Below are 7,386 nucleotides of genomic sequence, written 5' to 3' on the forward strand. Positions count from 1 at the left end.
GTGCTGTGATATGTCAGTGCACGTTAAAGATCCCCAGGCGGCCGAAATTATTCCGGAGCCCTTCACTGCGACACCTCATTGTGTAGCCCATGTAAAAATTCCGCCCATACTTCCTTTTGAATATGTGACTGATCGATCATCACGCCATGTGCCGCCTCGCCAACATGAAGGACCCGTCTGGCCGCGTCGCTCGATGGAGCTTGCGACTCGAAGAGTTTGACGTCACGTCATCGTCCCTTACAAGTCCGGACGCAAGCACTCGGGTTCCAATTGCCTGTCACGAGCCCCTGTAAAGATTCATCGGCGGTGGACGACGATGACGACGTTCTTCTTGGACCTATAAGCTCCAGCACTTTTGCACAGCATCAACGCTCGGATCCCGACCTCCAACGCCTCATCGAATACTCAGATGGCAAGGTTTCATTCCCCCCCAGCTTCGTACAAGCGGGGATTGTCCTCGTTTTGCGTACTGTATGACGTCCTCGTGAAGAAAAACTTCGCTCCGAACAAAACCGCCTACCTCCTTGTCGTACCCTGATTCTTCGCGATGAACTTCTATAGGCACCACACGAGCCGAGAGCTGGGCATCGCGGGTTTTCTCGCACCCTCTACCGCTTTCAAGACAAGTATTACTATAGCTACAACTATGTACTGATGTCGCGCGTTATGTGAAAACATGCCAAGATTTCCGAGATTGTTTATTGTTCATCGCCTGACGATGTTATGCAGTTACTAAAGGAGACAACACATACCGTTAGCTTTAGTATATTGTCGGTTTAGTGAGTGAGACTAGTGAAGTGACTAAAGGATACAACACATGCCCTTGGCTTTAGTAGTTTGGCAGTTTAGTAAATGACTCAGCAGAAGCGGTTTCTTGTTGTATACACTGAAAAGCCTTCTTGTTGAGCAACCTACTAGAACTCCCTCTCCCTTGTCAGGCGCCATTGTCTCAGAAACAAGAGTATTACTGTTGTCGAGCCCACTTATAACGGCCGCAGTTATAACGAACGCTCGCTTATTACGAACGATACAGTACGGAGATACAGTGAACAAGTGTGGCCTCACAACCCGGTTAGAGCGAACAAGGAGTCGCTACTCGGGCCTAGTAAGGCGCGCTGCCATCGAGGCATCCTAGGCCTTGGAGTAGAAAACACCCGTTTCTCACAGGAGCGGAGAGCGAAGAGCATCTCAAAGCCTCCGTGACACCGCCTCCCCCATTTCTAAGGAAAGAACGCAACCCCACAAAAAGAAAAAAATAATTGCGGGCTGTATGCTACGCAGCCCGTAAGTAAATCACCGTGCACTACCCGTAAGCGACATTTGCAGCCCGGAATATTCCCTCAGTTCGAAAAGTCACGTTGATGCAAGTGAGGTCACGTTGAAGGTCCGCAAACGCCTTGCGAGATTTACAATACCATGCCCACTTGTTTTCTTGCTTCTTTAAATCCAACAAATGTCTTCGAAGAATTTCTTCTTCAGATGCCGTTGACACGACGCGCGCAAAGGCGAGGCGCAGTGCTGGCAATGGAAGAAGATAGCAACGCTTAGCGCTGCCGGCAGATTTGGCGGGAATGTCAGATATCGCCGCCCGCAAATTTAGCACGCATGCTGAAATAATAATAATAATAATAATAATTGTTTTTTTTGGGGAAAGGAAATGGCGCAGTATCTGTCTCATATATCGTTGGACACCTGAACCGCGCCGTAAGGGAAGGGTAAAGGAGTTAATAATAATAATAATAATAATAATAATAATAATAATAATAATAATAATAATAATAATAATAATTGGTTTTAGGGGAAAGGAAATGGCGCAATATCTGTCTCATATATCTTTGGACACCTGAACCGCGCCCTAAGGGAAGGGATAAAGGAGGGAGTGAAAGAAGAAAGGAAGAGAGAGGTGCCGTAGTGGAGGGCTCCGGGATAATTTCGACCGCCTGGGGATCTTTAACGTGCACTGACATCGCACAGCACACGGGCGCCTTGGCGTTTTTCCTCCATAAAAACGCAACCGTGGCGGCTGCGTGGCGGCTGCGTTTTTATGGAGGAAAAACGCCAAGGCGCCCGTGTGCTGTGCGCCGTCTGCGAAATTGGCGCCAATGGTCGAGCATGTGATTTGAACTTTGCGGCGCACGCTAGCACCGTGAACGGTTTGAGGTCTGCGGCGCCGAGAGAAGCAGACGACGCGCCTACTAGCATGCAAAGTGCAGTGGGAGGGGGGATATCAAGTGTTGAAAACACAGTAGAAAACTTTATGGATGAAAACTACGTCTACAGTCGTACCGCCGTACATACCATGCATTACTACCAGTCGTAATTGAAGCTGCCATACAGTGTAATGAAAAGCGAATAAAATTGGGCCAAAAATGATGTTGCATCTGATGGATTTTTTAATCCGGATTTCAGTGTTGTATCAACGCCTTCTGAAGAACATGCCTGAAGCGTCAGGGGTTTTTCTGCCCACCGTAGAGCGCGCGTCCGCCGTATGGTGGCGCTGTCAGATGTAGTAGCTCTATGACCCTATAGATGATAACTCAAGAAGCAGTGCCCTCCTCTTTGAAGCTAGGTCTGGGTGTCTTAGAACGCGCAGCTACAAAAAGAAATTTAACGAAGAAGATGAGTTGAATTGAGTTGAGGTGTTGAATGCTACAGGTGGGGTTAGCCTTGCTTTCTCTGCCGGCAATAGCTCCACCGCAGCGTCCCTTCGATATTAACAATGCCGCATCTACCCCGCTAAGCGCACAGTCCCTTATAATAGCACACATTCTCTCCCGCAGTCACCATCTATGCACACAATCAATCCACACAGTTCACATCACAGTCCACTCCAGAAGTCACCATCTATGCACATATTCAGTCACAGTAGAACATAGGCCATTGTAGTGCCACTCTCCATACACACATTCACGAAGAAGATGACACATGTGCTGTGTGTGGTAAATCTGTAAAAACAATAGAACACCTCATTCTAAAATGTGATGGTACCCATCCCGATGTCGATGCACGCACAGTCAATCTTCCTGAGGCCTTAGGGTTTAGAGATAACAATAGTCATGTAAATAAATCTGCGATGGAAATTAGCAAAAAGCGATTGGAGGATTGGTGGCTCAAAAGCAGAGAGCTAGGTGACATAAGTTTTAAAGTGTAGGAAGACGTATTTCAAAGAAAATGGCGAATTTTATTAACAACTTACAGCAGAGATAAACAAAAATAAAGGAAAAAATTTGAGCATGGTGGCAACTACCACTGCCCGTTTCAAAGGGGACGCTCCTACCTTCCATCCATCCATAGCAGACGACACGCAGGCAGCACAGAATTTTCTTGTGACTGCCGTTGAAGCAAAAACTATGCCTCTTGTGCGCTGTTTCTCATATTATTTGTGTGGTGTGCGTAGTGTTACTGTTTGACAAGTGACGCGTCGATGACTGCAGTTCCTGGAGCGAGTAGCGAGCGAAAATGCGTTGCTGTTGCGTTCCGTTTTGCATGTCATGTCAGCGAAACAAGAAGCCCGGCGTTTCGTTCCATGAAATTCCTGCCGACTTAAAACTCTGGGAAAGACGGCTCAATGTAATTAGAGGAAAAAACTGGCAGCCAAGCACAACATCAAATTATTCTGCAGTTTGTAGCTTGCATTTCCAGCCAAGGAAATGCTACTGTAGACAGTTTGACCTCCCACCAAGACAGGGGTGGACTGTTTTACCCCCGGAGTCAGCGCTCCGAAGAGTGTTATATGGCCTGAAGAAGTTCGTCTATATCATGCCCAAAGACCGAACGCATCTTCAAAGGCCACTGGACGCATGCTTGCTCTACAACTAGTGTGAATAAAATCGCGGGTTTGCCTGTGCTGACCTGTGAGAACAAGGATAGCGGCCACAGGGAAGCACTACTGCATATTATATGCAAGAAGTTCATCAAACCGTTGCTAACAAACCATGCGCTTGACATAACAGACAAGTACGCAGTTGCGGAGGTGTACAACAAGAAACCTCTTTCCCGAAAATTCTTGAAACTGCAGTAAGAAACAATTTCCGCCGCCTTCATCGCACCGACGCATGACATTTTTCCTTCTAAGTGCGCACATGTATGCAGGTGCCTTCAAGCGCAGTTTTTTTTTTAATATTCACAAGTCGCTCGCCATGTCTGATACTCACCTTGTTCCAGTTGTCATTTCATCAACACACGTGCTTGTCATTTGAAAAAATCTGGTCAGGCAGGCCTGCTGTGTTACTCCCAAAGTCACTGTGCGCGTGTGCATCACACAGGAACCTAGTGAGCTGTGTTTCTTGCGTAAATAACGAAGAAGAAGAGCGTGGCTTTAATTTAAATCTGTCAACGTTATTCAATGAGGTACGGATCGGCGAAGGCTCGTCGGAAAAATAACCAGAAACAGCGCAGGCTGGGCCTTCCAAGATCTGCTTCACCCGATCGAAACATCTCTCGCAATGGTCCGCAGCAAGATTGCAACAGACGCGGGCTTCGCAAAGTTCTAAGAACATTAGATATGAGGGATGTGCCCCCTGCGGTCCAACGACTCCCCAGGCGGGTTACCGCGATGTCTCCGGCTTCCATCCGTTGAGCGCCATGCATTCCTACTTTCCCACGGGTCACCAGGCTACAGTTGAGAGCTCAGGTTATTCCGGACTTCCTCCTGTCCTTATTCTATCTCACGAATTATTTTCCCTTTTTGCTTGTCCGAAGTAGTTGATTTCTTGCCATTGGCAACAGTACAATACAGTGTTGTGCGTTTTTATCGCTGACACATTCAAAAATTTCCCCGCCTCAACCGCTGACTCATTTGCGGTGAAACTGCACACAGAGCTTGCGTATTATGGTAACTTTTGTATCGTAGCAAGTTTGACAACGGTACTTCAGGCGCACATGATGCGAAAACGTAAGTGTCTACGAGAGATCGGCGAGCCAAAACCCGCAGACGACGCTTTTTCGCTGAGAACCGGCAGTGGCGCCATCTGTTTTCGACAGCGGAAAGCGTCACGATTAGGCCGCCGAGGCGAGCGTTGCAAGGAGCGCCGGCCCTTTGAATATGCCGTTCCGGCCGTTTCGTCTGCTTCAACTGAAGCGCTTACAACATTTTCGGCTACCTGAGCGGGAAAAATATCAGAACAGCTGATTTAACGAGGCTTTACCTTTCAAAGAACATTGTTTACAACGCTCGTCTCGGCGGCCTTGTCGTAACGCTTTTCACTGTCAAAAACAGATGGCGCCACCGCCGCCCTTTAGCGAAAAAGCGTCGTCTGCGGGTCAACAAAGGGTCATTTTTTAGCGCCGCCTAACGGCTAGTCTGCGCAATGTTGTAACAATCTCGGGGCCCATTGAAATCGAGGAGACGCTTCAGGCATGTTCTTCAGGAGGCATTGGTTGTATGCATGCCCGTGCTGCATACTGCTGGGTAGAAAACTTGGAGTAGAGGGCAATCTATTTGGAGGAAGGAAATTTTATGCTAGAAAACGACGCGACGAGCGATCTCGCATGGGCGGACGAAAGCAGGAAATAACAGCGGCATTGTCATCATGATGGTTTGTTTACAAAAGATGGCGGCCGGCTTGCGAAACTGACACGGTACGTAACAGCAACAGTATGTACACGAAAGAATTTATGTATTGCCGTGCTTATGATATTTTGGTTATTATTCGTAAAAAAAAATTTTCTCTGACGGACTTAGCAGTTGCTTAAGGAGTAGCTCAATCTGTAGGAGCCATGTAGTGAAATTATCCTGCCTCATAAGGCGTAAGACAGGCGAATTTCCCTGGATCGGTGCGCAAACTTGGTACTTTGCACCATTATTACTGTAGGCATAACAGGAAGCCGTGTTAATCTATATCAGTTCTATTTGGTATTTAGTTTGTAGAGTTTAGCGTACCGAATTGGCACTAATGTTGTTTAGGCCACCTGAGGTTCTCGTGTGCGCTGACGTCGCACACTACGCCTACGTCGGAATTCGGCCGACTTCTGATCAGCAGCTGAACATCAAATTCCCTGAGCCACCGCGGCGTGTCCATGTCAGCTTTGTGGTAAAGATGGCCGAGCACATGAGCAAGAGTCTTGACAAAAACTTCTCTTGCATTAGGCTAAGAGTAGAGTTCCCGACTAAAAGCATAGTAGCCGCTTTCTGTTCACACATCACGGCTTTGTGGGGCCATACGTATTGGCTATTGTCAGCCAGCCTGACTGGCTGGTTGACAGTGTCAATTGATTAAATGAGCCTACATCATGCAGTATTGTCAGCCAAATAGGAGTACAGGAAGTTTCAGGGTTCAATAAAACTCTGCAATCGTCATTTTTCTGGAGCCAGTTTTTACAACTTTTGCATTGCTAGCATACAAACATGATAGTTGTGCAGCATAGTGTGAAGTATCAGGGGTGCCAGGATTAATGGCTTGAGGGCAGATGCCGATGTCAGTGTGACCTGCATAACTCAAAGCATGTCAGCAGCCTTACAACTCTCAAGAATACACATAAAGGGGAAAATCTGCTCGGCTCCATTGCCAGCCAGAATGATTCTTCGAGAAAGCTGCGCATCTGTTTTAAAGGGGTCTAAACTGTCGTGAGCCAGCTCCCTACTGCAGCTTGTGTCTTAGAAGATTTGCCCAGAGCTGCAACATCAATACGCACCTATGTCGACTCAACTCGGCGCAAGTTTTTCTTTGGTGTCAAAAAATGATCATTGAGGCTACTTGAAAAAAAGTGTGTTAATGGATTTGAGCTACATGAAATGCAGTGTTTTCAAAGTGCTTATCACTGTTTTTCTTGTATTTTCGAACATTGCCAGTGGTCATTTCTCGTAAGCATTTTTTTGTCTGGTTTAACTTCTTAACTAGTTATTACAGTCTGCAGTAATAAAATGCAACAAACATTTTAATCTATCTGACAATCTATGAATACCACACTATTTTTGTGGTTGATTTTTTTTAGCATGCTACCGAGCTGTAATGTTAACTTATCATTGCTCTGACAAAATCATTTGCACGTCTGCCTAATAGTAATTGTGTCTTGTTGCATTCTGTCTCTTTGTTTTGTTTTTTCTCGACCACAGTCTGTGTATTTGTCTTGCACCAAGATATCTATTGCTGCTGCGTTTTCAGAATGTCTTCAGATTATGTTCTCACATTAAATTGTTCTATTATTTTGCAAGCAATGCACAGTCTCTGTGCTTTTATTTTACGAAAGAAAATGCCTATTTTAATTATATTTCTTGTTGGCATCCCTTGTATAACAGTGATTGCTGTTTTCTTTTAATCCTAACGTCGCTTATTCATTGTGAAGAAAGTTCAAAAGGCTTTGGGAGCCACTAAAATGCTCTGCATTCACAAACAGTATCCGCCTGCAGCCACCTTGGCCAGTATTCTGGCCTGAATTTTTTCTTGA

The sequence above is a fragment of the Amblyomma americanum genome, chromosome 4 (genome assembly GCF_052857255.1).
Source record: "Amblyomma americanum isolate KBUSLIRL-KWMA chromosome 4, ASM5285725v1, whole genome shotgun sequence".
NCBI classification, from domain to species: domain Eukaryota; kingdom Metazoa; phylum Arthropoda; class Arachnida; order Ixodida; family Ixodidae; genus Amblyomma; species Amblyomma americanum.